The 14484-nt window shown below is 37.3% G+C and overlaps 1 protein-coding gene across 4 annotated transcripts in view; it reads left to right on the top strand.

Annotated features, from left to right (window-relative positions):
• The window catches only part of LOC108014587 (atrial natriuretic peptide receptor 1), a 42806-nt gene that overhangs the window by 13703 nt on the left and 14619 nt on the right, over positions 1–14484 (top strand). Inside the window, exon 1 of one of the 4 annotated variants that reach the window (XM_036817417.3) lies at positions 10532–10698. The exons of 1 other annotated variant lie outside the window; for it this stretch is intronic. The gene's annotated coding sequence lies outside the window, so the exon portion shown is untranslated. Of the gene's footprint in view, positions 1–10531; positions 10811–14484 lie in introns of those variants that run through there. 2 more of the 4 variants (XM_065866912.2, XM_036817415.3) reach the window with 2 other exon arrangements.

The following is a 14484-nucleotide window of genomic DNA, read 5'->3' as shown; positions in this document are numbered from 1 at the left end:
TGTAAATAAACAAAAAGAGTTGCGTGTCACGTAGCGAGAATTTTCTGTTTGCCGCTGTGCAATTTGTCGATTGTTGCTGTTCGAGATTACGCATACGCCGCATTGGTTTAGTTCGGGGCGACGGGCAATTGAATCAGAAAATACAAAGACCTTAGGGGAAACGTGACGGAAATGATTGAAGGGGGAGGTCGTTGATTAGGGGGTTCGAAAAATGTTTTATTTTTATTATAACTTTGAAACTGTTGGGGGGGAAACAAGTCCTAATGGTCTTTGTAATGTCTATTAGACTCCATAACATTTTAAAGCCGCAAGTTGTTGTCTTGTTCCTTTTTTTCTACTTTCTTGATATTCAAATTCAGTTCAAGTTTCATTAGTTAAGTGACCCACCTCAAAGAGGAGTAGAACCAACCCACTCGCATTAGCCAAATGTTCCTTCTTTTTTTTGTTTCCCTGTCACTAGACAAATATGAAAATTGCCATCCTGCCCATGCAATTAAGTAAAATAACAAGCTTTCGATTTTAGGTCTGTCCGTTCCGCCCTCCAGTGGCGCTTGTTAACCCTATTTAGTTTCCGTTTCGTTTGCTCTTTTGTTTTTTGTTTACCGACTGTGTGCTTTCATTGTGCCATCGAGCCAGTGAGGCAGTGGCTCCGGTCTGGTTTATGGTGTCCCATTGAAGCTATCTGTCGTTTCTGGTGCCTTGTGCACTCGCCATCCCATCGCGTTACTGGTTTTTTCAGAGCACGCCGCCTCCGGAAGTCAGGACATCGAGTTAAGAGGAGTGGCGAGGCGGTCATGCATGAAAAAACGTGGCCACAACTTGACGTTGGTCGTAAAAGCCTTTTCGCCGCGATTGTGTTTGCCTGGGTGGGGCCAAAAATTAGTTGAGTTTGCAAATGGTTTGCCAAAGAAAACGTAATAAAAAAGTTCTAAAATGCACAAAAAAAGTTTTAAGGATAATTTAATGCAATTCATGGAGTTACTTTTTTAATGTAACACAATTTCTTTTAAACTTCCCATTAACATAAGCACTTTCAAATAATATTTATGTACTTTAATATTTTTTATGAAACGACCAATTATCCTTTATAATATAATCTTAAAATCTTTTAATCTTTCAGAAATAAAAATAACATTAAACTAAAAAGGAATAATAATGAAATGGAAGTATTTAAAAGTTTTAAAAACATTTTCAAGACCAACTTATACACCATAATTAAATTTTCATTGCCTTGGCTTATCATTTTGCGGATCCTTCAGTTTCTTTTCAAGAAGAGAGGAGAATGCAAATTATTTTTTAATTACCCTCTTCGGCCGCAGATGACTTACCACTTTCCCGTCGCTGTTCTTGGCTGTCTTCTCAGAGTTTCCATTATTCTAGGAAACCATAGAAAATGATTTTCATGACCACTTCATTAATTTTGGCGCGCTGGGGCCAAACTCAATTAACATGCCAGTCATGATAGCAATTTATTTTAAAGATTTTAAATCTCGCGCTCGCTGACTTTATTTGTATAATCGAGTTGTTTGCGAATTGCCGCGACTGGCACTTATCGCCGCTCAGAGACTTTCAGACTACAAATCCACCGTCTGAGTCTGGCTTTGAGTGTCTGCGGTTCGTTGTGAGCGTGAAATTTATATGCCACTTAAATGCATTTTTTCTGCCCAGAGTGCCATGAAATGCGTTGCATTTCCGCTTCCATTCATCACGGCCGCCCGTTTCCTCGTTGTTGTTGTATTGCCTTTATTTACTTGGCTTGGGCGTCAGCTTGCCGTCCCCAGGCAGGTCGAATCCCATAAAAGCACAAAAAATAGCAGACTGAATTGCTCACATGAACAGCAGGTTGCAAAATAATAGTATTTAAAATATTTTTGAAACAGAAAAAATTATTCAAAAATTAAATATACAATTATATAGGGGTGCCAGAAAAATGGGTAGGGTTTGGAAATCACTTTCAAAATATTCAGTTTAAAAAGGATAATCGTCTTTTCGAATGAATTCATAGTACTTGAGAGCTTAAAATATATTGTTGCATACTTGTAGACACCTCAAATTACAATTTAAAGTGAATTTAAAGCCCTAATGATTTCTGTGGAACCCCTGATATTTATTATTTTACAAAGAAAAGGATCTCTTATGTTCTATTCTATTATATAAGAACGGTTGTATAAAAACAAAGAATTTCATATATAAATATTTACGAAGCTCTTCAGGTGAGAACTGACAGGCTGTCATAAGCAAATTCTTTTGTTAATTTATTATTTTGAGAAATTGCATACCATGATTAATAAATGCTAGAAAAAACTTCCCACTTTTTGCCATTTTTTCATCACCATCTACTATTTTTTTACACACTTTTGTAGGACACAACGGGGAAATCTTGCAGTGCCCCTGCAAGTATGCAATAAAATGCGTTCAATGTAATTTATTATTTTGGGGGCCACTTGCTTAAATCTTCCCCTTTGTTTGGGCATTACTCAGCAGTCTGGTTAAACTCAACTTAAATTTGTTCAAAGCCGGAGTGTTTCCCTTTAGCACCTTTCATTTTTACCTTCCGTTTTATTTTTAATGGCAGCGCACGAGAACAATGGGACAGTTTTGCCGATAACCTTTCGACGGATTTTCGCACCATTTCACATGTCAATTTTATAAATATCCTTTTTCCCACCGGAGCTCGACCTGTGTCTGTCTGCATATGCTAAGCTGTCGAATTGTCAGCTAGCGGAAAATTGTATTTTCATCTGTGTACCGAAATGGCAAAAATCGAGACTGAAAGATCGAAAAAAAATAAAGGAAAATCCAATGAATTTCACTCCAAATTTGAAACAATCATACCATTAAATGAAGCTCTTATCTGCGGAACTGTGTGCCGGAAACTTTAGCAGCACTTGGCTGAAACTTTTGGCCAACGCAAAAATGCAAGAATCTTTTTGAGGAATGCCGAGCACTCAACTAATTGTGTTTGCCAGCACTTTGCTGTCTGGAAAATGGGATTAAGTCCTACAAATATTTGTTTGAAAATTTGCTAGTTGAGTTAAGTTTATTGACAGCTTCATTTTCATACCTAATTTATTTCCCACTTTCTGTTACTCTAGTAATTTTCCTGCCCAACTGCCTGAAATTACAAATTTGTTTCCAGCTGAATGGAGGCTTTGGAGCAAATTAAACATTAAGGTGGCAATTGTCAGATAAAAGCAACACCCAGCGGAAAATGGGGGTGGTGCTTAAATTGGAAAAACTTTCAGTTTAATGCATACAATTAGAAGCGCTGAGTGAAAAGCCATGTTCGCAGCTGATTATCCGGTTAAAGCCAGGCGAAAAGTTTTACATTTTCATTTAATTTTGTGACATGAACGAATTTTAATGCACATTTCAGGGCATGCTTAAACGGAACTCTACCAATAAAAACATACACGTTTCAACATTTATTTGACGTCCTCAAACTGAGACTTGGTTATGAATTACATTGTGCTCGAAGCTCGAAGCTGCAAAATGCAAGCTGCCATGTTGTGGCAACAAAAGTTCCGGTTGCATGCAACCCAGTTCTAGGGTGGGAGTTCCAGGAACACACTGTAAACCTCATTAACTGGCAACACAATGGGCTGCCCCATCTCCAGCCTCGTTTTCCACCTCTTTCAGCAAACAGACCGCCATGCATGTATGCAAATTAGTTTGCCTCGCTCTAATCATTTTTTACGAGACAAAATTAAATTCAAATTGTACCATTTTACCGCCGAATAACACACCTGACATGTTTATTGTGGGTCCTTCCTGTGTGGATAGCACCTAAATAAAGTTTGCAGTGTCGGTGGGAAAAAGCTGGGTTCGTAGTTTTAATTAAATCCGAGCTTTGCTTTGATTTCTGTCACCGCAAAAACCATACATAATTTAATTCAAAATGCAGTATTTTTTACCATTAATGAAATTAATAAATAATGTTTAGTATTGGGGATGTTATTTCTTGAAGAGATATTTATACAAAATCCTGTCAGAATTAATCTGATATAAATTATATAAACTTGCCATATCTTGGATCTAAGTTTGTGGTATTTTCCATTATTAGTAAAATATTTTGAGTATCTTTATCTCAAAATTTATGGAGTTTTTCATAATGCAAATATTATATACGAGCCTTAATTGCATCTAACAAGATACCAATCTGTTCTGCCAATATAAACAGACTGATGACACCATGATGGCAAGGACATATTCATAAAACTCAATAGCTTTCTTCCTAGGCGACACTCAAGATTTAAGCACAAATCCAAAACTTGTGCCAAATTTCACGAAAAGCCCCATGGGGAATGCAATATAATTTCCAAATCTTTGACATTTAATGCGACAACGAACTGCATGCGTAGAATATATTGCTCTAATTATAAATAAATGAGTGTGTACCGAAAACAAGGCTATCAATATGACAAACAACGACCCCATGACCGAATTGAACGCGTTCCTTAATCAATTATTCAAATGTCGAAAGTCACACAACAAACTTTCTCAACCAAACCATTTCAGCCCGAAGCTTTGGCTTTTGTTTTGAGGCAACCTAAATAAACTCAAGTTTTTTAAGGCACTCCTAGTTTGTCTCGACTTTCTAAGCCGAAGTGAGGAAAATCCATCATTAAATATTCATTTGCACACAGAAAGGACCTTAATCTATAGAACGCCGAATAAATATTTTAAATAAAACTTATATATGTATACTTTCTAATTAAAAATCTACCTAATATTTCATTAGGTTTTTAAGTCCTGAATAAGCAGCTTACTAATACCTCTTTGTAAATGTATCATATTTTTAATCGTGTTACGTTTAATACATTTTTTGTGAGCAGTGCTTAAAGCATATCCTTTTGATTCATACATTTATGTTATTCACAAATTGGATCAGCCAAACTTTTTGGCATTCCCTAGTTGCAGCCTGCTAATTAGAAAATTAAAATGAAATCAGACACAAATTGCACATAAATTATATAATTTCCTGTTGTTTTCCCGCATATTTCACCAATCAAAGGCAGCCACGAATTGCAAATGCGAGGGCAATCATAAAAACGGTTTAGCATACTTTTTGGCCGTTTGCCTTGTTTTCCCTATGTAATTGGCACCCAAAAAGAGTCATGCATTTGAGCTCCCCCAAATGTTTCTGATGTATTTTCGTTCAACTTCTGGAGCCAACAAAATTTAATGAAATTTGAGAAAAGTTTCACAAAAATGTTTACAGTCCAGATTTACCCAAGCCAAAGTTTCGTAGTCATCAACGTAAAAACCAGATAATTGGTATTTTCTAAGGCACTTGCTATGCACTAAAATCACATTTTAATCTGCAAAATGCCTACCAATTATCCCGAGACATATTTTATTTTACACTTTTCAGCTTAACCACAAGAAAATAAACCATTTTTCGAGCCCCTTTCAATTTATCCGACTAATTAATTGCTTTGGCAAGGTCCAAACGAGAAAAGTTTCAATTTGCCATATAGAGTAGATGAGTTTTTCAATAATTTCATGCTCCTCCGGGCACTGCGGTATAGTGGAAATCGTTAAAGTGGCCAAACTATAAATTGCCAGGACTCTTCAGTGGGGCTTGGACCAAAAAGAAGGGAGAAAGAGGTGACCATGTGGTCGGTGTCATGGCCAAACTGCCTGTCAGCCAGCCGCAGTGCATCATTAACAGCACTGAGCTGGGTAATAATGCCGACAGCAGATGTGGCCATCATCGCTCAGTCCTCCCATCTGAGACCCGAATCAAATTTGGCAAAATCTAACGAAGTGTAAATTCACTTTAGAGAAATTGGTAAAGCTTCGGAAGGGGAACCACTTTAGTTCTTATTTATCTGTGAAGTGTTTACTTTATCAGAAGGGTGTAGTCAAATTTGTTACAAATTGGATCTAACTAATTGGATCTAACTTTTACTTTCCTGGGATTTTTTAATCCTAAATAGCGTACAAGCAAATCATTTAGAAGTGGAACTGTATATATAAGCCCCTATGACACTGGCCTAACTTTTGACAGACTAAATATATTTTAAAAAGTCTAGGGAACCTAAAAATTATTAGCTTTATAGATCAATAAAATGTTCTTTAGTGCTAGACCTTTTCTTCTCTAGGTTACCAGGACTTTTTTCAAATATCAATCAAGTAGGCCTTATGACACTTACTTAATCTGTAGTAAACTAAACAAAAAACATAGAACTCTGACATACAGACCCCAAAGTTTATACCAGTCGTATCATTTAATACCTGACAAACTCCCAGAATTATGGCAAAAGTTGGTCCTTCCGCCAATTAAGGATGCTCTCGCCTTTTTAGGGTATTAAAAAGTCATATTTTAAAGCCATTTTGGGGCTTTGGCTATAGTTTGCAATGCTGATATGCGGTTGGCACAGTGGCAACTGCCACCGACCACACAGCCAAGCTGACAGAACTGGCACACCCACATGGGTGGGCTAAGCTGGAAAACAGTCACACCCACGAGTGAAAAGCGGGAAAGCGATAGGGAAATAGGTATATGATGACAGAGGGAGAGAGAAACAGCGAGAGCGAAGGAAAATTCACTTTGTGTAGACTTTGCTGCATGATTGCGCCTAGGGATGCACTGAATTTTTCCTTCGAATTTTTCCGACTCTGACGGAGCCAAAGTTTTGATACCGTCGCCACCCTTCACAACATTAGGTTAGTGCCCGGAAAAGTTTTCGTAAACTTGGTATAAAGGACGATGCAACGAGACAACCTTTGGCTCGAAGATGCAAATAGAATTAATTATAAATTTCTACCATTGTTTCGCTTTCCATCCCATATACTTTCAGCTCGTTAGGTCGCTCAAAGGCTCAAGTATGCTGTAATTACGTGGCCCAGTTACCGGATATTTAGGAGAGTAAACTATAGACGAACTTTAATAATACTAATTGAACAAAGAAACTCTAGATGGCCAGAAACACCCACCTGGGAGCTGGCTCAACTTAATTGCTCGAACAATTAAATCAGAAAAACACAAAAACATCAGCTGGCTGTCTGGTCTGTCATATGCAGGATTTCACACATATGTATGCCGGATGTTAGTGGGATCGTAGTACAATTGCTCCAAGCACTAGGGTGGCGATAGAATGTGTGTTAGACATCGACTTGAGAAAGAGTTGTTTGTGAGATTTGCCGTCCTGCTGCCTGCCCTTTATTGCCGGAACGAACTCTGGAATCCCTTTGATTCCGTTTATTGCAAGGGCAAAGGAATCACATATTTTATTGGAAGGCGACTGGGGTCATGTACGTTAGATGTATTCCTTGGCATTTTTCTTTGGGCAGGCAAGGCCCTAGAGATTCATTATATTTTATTTACCAATATTTTATTTATTTATTTATTTATTTACATACTGCTTGCTTAAAGTTAAAAACTAGAGCAATAGGTATAGCCAGCCTTAGCTACTTAGGCTTTAGGCTGACCAACAGTCAACTATTAACCTAATTCAATGTTATTCTCATATTTATTGATAAACATTTTCTTTTAATCTAGCCAAACAAATGTAAAACTATTTAATGCGTTAATAAGATAGAACCAGAATATAACAAAGTTACAAATGTCAGTTTCCCATTCCTCATTTTCTTATCAATAATTTTTCAGGCTGGAATTGCCATTTAGCTTTCTTGGTCTTAAGTAAGTTGAGATAATCGGTTATTTATGTTCTTTTCCAATTTTAGAAGTTTTATAACATTTTTAAAAATTGTTTAATGAAGTGTTCCTTGATTCAATGGCATGGCAGATAAATTAGTTGCTTTCCCGAAAATCCCTCGAAATCGTATAAAATCTTAGGTAATTAATTACTGTTTTTTTTACATAATATTATAATCATTTTTGCTTACGCTACAAAAATAGCTTATATATAGTGCAGTAGTCTTTAAAATTCATCCAATAGTCCGTAACAATAGAACCCTTTTTATTGCCTACCTTTGAGGGCTTACAATGAGTTTGCAGGATAGTTTTCCATGGAAAGAGTATGGTATATTCAGTCGTTAAGGTTCTCAATCGCCATCCCTATGGACATTCCGGAAATGTTTGTTGTTTTCATTTGCAGTCACTGCTCGCAGCGCTCTGCCCACGCACACACACGCATCCAGACACAATGACACGCGAACGCCCATTCACATTCGCACACACACACATCGAAAGGGAGCCGCAGGCATGTCGCTTATTGAGTGCAGCCAACGCGGCGTATGAGCAATGCAATAAGCAGGAAACGAGGGAAATAGCCCGGCATTAACTCTTTTTTATTTATTAATTTCAATAAGAATAATGCTTTAAGAATCGATTCAATTTCCCTTTAATGTTTATCTACTGCTGGGTGGAAAGAGGAGAGGGGGGAGGGGGGTTGTCCCTTAGGCCAGTCATTGTGCTTTTTCCGGTCGTGTCCTTGTCCGGAGCAATCAACATTGGCATTCTTCAGCTTGCCCTCTGCTCAATGGCATTCACGCAGTAGTTTTTCTTTTTTTCCCCCACCCAACCTTTCTTTCTTTGACGACGGCAGCCATTTCCATTCGCCGGAAGGAAATTGGACTGAGGACAGACGAGATACGACAGTGGACAGAGGCATCCTTAACATTTTTACCATGCAACTTCATTTGACTCATTTGCGCTTTATTGACAATTTATATGGATTGCTGAGCCACTGAAATCTTAATGTAAAAGTCCTCGCTGAATATAAAGATGAGCGCCAAGTGGCAGGCAAAAGTGAATAGGAATTTAATTTAATTTCAATTTCAAAAGGACCAAGAGAGGGAGATATTCTCTCTACTGAAATCCCCTGTGAGGAAAATTGAAAATCAATACTCGGCTTCAGCAGTAGCCGACTTAAGTCGCCTATCCAACCCTCCATCAATGCCATCAATCGGGAGTCAAACTAATAGATTTCCTTTTGATAGCCGTTAGCTGCTTATCTTTTCAACCAGGAAAGCCAACCAACGGCCTAAACAGGAAATTGCAACAGCGAATTGGCATTGAAATTGATGCGTGCCCGGAAAAATCCAATTTATGGGCTGCAACCTGATGGGTTGAGTGCCACAATTGGTTATGCACAAAGGCATGGTCCTCACTTCGTGTCCCAGCTGGCACTACTAACCCGAATGTATGGCAAACAATTATGAACAAGTATACCCTCAGCCAGACAAATATAAAGTGATGGGCAACAAGTGCATTTCATTTGCACCCATCTCCAACCGAAATTTCTGTCTCATCCCAGTGATTTATTAAGTTCAAGTGGAAGAAACTGGGGAAATGGGGAAAACCAAGGCAAAGTGAGGTGGGAAAACAGAAATAAAACTGAAATATGAAAGAGGATGGACCGGAGGAGCCCAGAGCCCAACACTTTATGCGTACCACGCTGCGTATGCGTATTATACGACCATTCCATGTATGCGAGTGTGTATTCTAAGCCAAAAGGACGAGGGGCAACAGACGAGTGTATCTGCTTCGTAGTTGAAATTCAAATTGGATTTGCGAATGTAATGGACAACAGGCAGATACAGGAATATATGCAGTCCGGTGAGAGTTCAGAGCAAAGGGGCAACAGCTTTTAGTTTGAACACATGCCTGCTCCCAAGACTCTCTGTTGATTATGATTTATTATTCATCTGCGATCGAATAGTAGTCCTGAATTGATTTTTGAACCTAATACAACAGCCAGGAAAAGAGGGTTTTGGGAACATACGGTTTTCCTGCAGCATCTATGAACTGCTAAAATGAATTAAGTTTCGGCCTGAAATAACAACTCAAATGTAGTATTAAAAATGTTCTTATGATATATGCAATGAAGCTTTCATTACTAACTAACGCATTATATAGGCTTATTTAACCGGTATACACATACAAAAATTGTCCAATCAAAATACTTAAACATTGTTTTACAAAATAATTATATCCTATATCTCGAATGCAACAAATTATCTCAGAATTTATGATTCCTTAAACTAATTAAATAAAACTTATGTAAACTAATGCTTGATTACTAAGTAATATATAGTAAACATCTTTAATTGGTATAGATCTCAGTATTGTAAATCACACTCTATGTTTTCAAAGACGTATTCATAGATTCCTTAAGATTTATTGAAAATGAAATATTATTTATATGTATTTTAATTCTTGATTACTAAGTAACATATGGTAAAAGTCTTTAATTGGAGTTGAAAAAAAACGTAAACATACATAGATACTGAATCTTCGTAGAACCAGAGGTACCTGTATAAAAAAACAGTCTCATTAAGATTAATTGCAAATCAAATACTCTTAATTTGATGAAGCAATAGGATCTTGACCTATTATTTTTTTGAAGTCAACGTTTTTCGTTATCAAGATTGTTAAAAAATGAAATAAAAATGGGTTTGAGTAGGGTAAATAAATGGTATTATAAAAATAATGCAGATCGGGTGCGCAGCAGCCGGCGTCGCTGCCGCGGTCGCAGTTCTGCCGCCGTCGCCGCCGACTTCTCCGCCCGAGTTCAGCGGCGGAATCGGCGAGCGTTTGGGATTCCGCTTCGCAGTCGGGCGTTCAGTTCGGTTTGGCGAGTCGAGCGTGTGCGAAGCGCTCAGAAAACGGCGCACGGAACGCTCCGCGGAAAATCGACAGACGACGGGAAAACCTCTCAGAAGACGCGCGTTTTCCAAATTCTCAAATACTCAGTTTTACTCCCAAATGCCTACGGCTTTCTCGAGGTTTTTTCGAGTGCACACATTATTCTACACTGTATGCTCAGTGATATTGGCTTGCCAATAGCAGCTGTAGAAATAACAACAACGCGATAAGATAAAAAGCGCATAATTAAAAGTAAATAATTAAGGCACACAATTGGATCTTGAAATATGTGCAGCCAGCAAGAGAGAGAAAACAAGATATAAATAAACTTTTGACACAATAAAATAAAAAGTGAAATTGAAATGGAAAAATGTGGGCAATCAGCCGGTTGGCGATAAAAAAGTGAAATGAAGTGCTTAACCCATGTTCACAATTAAGACATGGGGTCGCATCGATATCAATGTTAATCCATCAGATGAGCACCAAAACTACAATCACAAACACCTTCCGGCCTGACCACAATCGTTCTGTTTCTATTTAGATTTGTTTTCCCAATATCTATGAAACTGTTTGTCATTTTCGAATTGTTTGCCATTTCAGTCTACTGTGTAAACATATAATGTTGATTAATGGCACAAGTTTGCCACGGCTATTTACTAATATTCGATATGATTTATCCATTGCCAAAATGCACTATTTAATGAATGATCGGAGTTCCATTAATAAAATCAAAATTAATTGGCAGTTTTATGGCAGCTAAAATAAAATAGAGTTCTAGAAACGCTTTAAGTTTGTGCAAATTTAAATGTTCCCTGATGTGTTTGGCCCCCTTCTTGATATTTGTAATTGCCCCCAAGCAAACAAAATACTTTGCCAGTAGCCAGATATTCCAGTCGCAGTAGCCAAACGTGTTTGCTGCTTGAAAACAAAAATTGGGGGTTCAACCTGCATGTTATATTTGGAATATTTGGTTTGCGTACTTTTCAGGTTTCGTTTTTCGGTTCGTTTAATTGCTGTTCTCCAGCAATATTTATAGCTTGGACAGTATGTCGGGATATTGCATTTAAAAAGACAGTATTCCCTGTCGAATAACCCCATCTGACAAAGAACAACGCGAAGTGGAAATACTATTTTAACTATCGATGCGAAGTGGATACATCCCAAGGGAATGGAATCCACTGGGGCAGGGAGATGGGTCCTCTCGATAAACGGGCAGTGCTGACAGACTTGTTGAACTTGAAATACAATTTTTACAATTTTTACTGCTCATGTTCAGATATTCAAAAAATGGTTCTCTTGACAATTTTCCGGGGATCGAGAAAAAGGTTTCATTTTTTAGTAGAGGAGATGCTTGAAACATATCTGACTATTATACCATTTTGCATACTCCCTTTAGGTAGTTATAAAAATGTAGCACATTAGAATATCATCATCAATTACATTTTATTTTCCTCTACTCACGTGTAAAAAGTACAAAATCGTTTTGGGTTATATTTCTAATCTCTGTTCTGTTAACTATAATAAAATTAACCCAGTTTGGATGTTGTGGGAAAACATAATTTATAAGAATTATAATAGAAAACTTTCAGGATTAAACTAAGCAAACTATCAAATTATTAGAATAATTTCACGATCCCTATATATTATTTAAATTGCCTAGAGTATCCCAAAAGCGAATGCTTAAAACTGTGTTCCCGCTTTATGTTATTCGATTTCTAAATGGAATTTTCAGCATTGCTCGCACTTTGTTTTCATTTTCACAGTTTTGTTTTGTTTTTTTTCGTTTGTTCGATTTTCACAGCATAAAGTTTGCGATGTGCAAAAATAAACGTTCTCCGTAAATATTTGTAAAAAGTCTCCTTGTAAATGGAACACTTTCAGCTGGCGAGTGAGTGAGCAATGTGCAATTAAAACGCCTACGAAAAGTGGACTTAATTTATGCTCAACCAGTCACTTTATGGCTGCACTCTGTCACCTGTCTCAGGTGTCCGGGGTGAATCAAAACATGTTAATGGCTAATTCAGTTGATTGATAATCACATGGCGGTGATGTAAATGAGTACAGTAATTGCCTGATGGGTATCATTTCCCTGAGATTTTCATTTATACAACTAATGAGCTAACCAAATCTTTTAAGAACGCTTCCTAATAATTAAATATGGCTTTGCCCAATTCTTGAGAACAATGCCACCGCAATTACGCCTTCGATTACCTAACTCTGAGTATTACGCGGCGTTCAATTGTGTTTTCATTTTCTTCAAGTACAGCTAAAAATAAAAAACTACTCACAGAATATGCAGCTCATATGTCTCGCACCAAAAAAATCAAAACAACACAATCAGCTTGGCCAGCACAAAACCCACTGAGAAGAAACCAAAACAAAAATATTAGCCAACAAATAAAGAGAGTAGTAATGACCGCAAAGAAGGCTATTAAGATGAGTAAAAAATATGGACTTGACAATACCCTTAAAACCTATTTCTGATCATTTTAATTGATATAAATGAAGTTAAGCCCGTTTAAGCCAACTTAATGTGATAAACATGAATGAATCTTTCAACCCAGCCCGACGTTCGAACCATAAATAACCATTAGAACTAATTTTTTAATTACCTAAATGATCGATTTAACGACAGCTAACGGTTCCAAATTGTCAGCTTGTACAAAATGGAAAGCAAATCGGCGTCGGTTTATTTGCATAGTTTCAGCTCCGAAAAGTAATTAAGCAACATGACCAAGTCGATGACAGCAAAAATGCCGGGGGATCCGGGGAATACGACGGTAGACTGGGGTTTACGCTCTAAAAATAGCTCCAACAAAACGACAGGTGACGTTTGACTCGCTGGCCAGTTGGCCCGTTGACCAGTTGCCAGTTAAACAACCTATTAATAAAGCGTGAACTTCATTAGTCAGAGGCGAGAGAAACAAATAAGTAAATTAGCATAAGCCGATGAACAGCTGGATAGATGACTGATACCTATCGCGAGTTTTGGGCCAACGAAATGGGCGAATTATAGATTAAAACCTCATAAATCATTTGGCTATTGAGGCACTGTGGGGGCCCAGAGGCCTAACGGCATCTCAAGACTTTGCTACACAGAGAGAAATAGGATATAAAAAACGATCTTAGTACCAAGCGGGTAAAAAAAAATTTTCAAAATATTAAAAAGATAATAAAGGAACTGCATTGGTCGTTGTTAAAAAACAAATAAAGTCGTATAATATATTATCAAATTAAAATGTTGTTAGTAAGCCAAAAATTAAAATATATCTTATTTAATCTAAAAACTTAAAATTTGATAATATTTTGTTGCATGTGTCCACTGCTACCTCATTGAGCCAAAAACAGCTGGAGATCGCGGCGTTCGCTTGGATAATCCATGGCACGTGTAGACTCTTAAGACCCAAAACTACTCAAATTAACAGCGTAAAAAATTTTAAGCCCAAAAAAAATAATAAAATATCAATGAAAAACAAAGCAAAAAAAAAACGAAGTACATGGAATAAAACACTCTCCATTCTCCACTCCGAAATCTCCGGGGAGATCAGCAGCTCAAGTCTCCAATTGACCCATATTTCTTGAAATTTTTGGCATTTGACGAATTGTTCAATCTGTCCAATCGGAATACCTTGAGATTCGGACGCAGGTCTCAATCAACATTTATATGATTGAAAGAGCTTGGGGTGTAATTATGGAAGAGGATAACTAATTTTACAGCTTAGACTGCCGCAAATCATAACAGAAAACACCTTAAGCCCGATTCCAAAGACTTAATATAAAAAGAGAAAAACATATTCAGCTACGCCGTTGGGCATCATTACGGAGCTTTAATTTTTTTTCTATATTTTTTAAAGGCTATGGTATTGTGTCCACTCTTTCTTCGCCGCATTGTATTTATTACCATTGTTTGTTTGTCTTAGACGCTT

This window comes from Drosophila suzukii, chromosome 3 (assembly GCF_043229965.1).
Source record: "Drosophila suzukii chromosome 3, CBGP_Dsuzu_IsoJpt1.0, whole genome shotgun sequence".
Taxonomy (NCBI): domain Eukaryota; kingdom Metazoa; phylum Arthropoda; class Insecta; order Diptera; family Drosophilidae; genus Drosophila; species Drosophila suzukii.
This window is presented reverse-complemented; position numbering and strand designations above follow the sequence as displayed.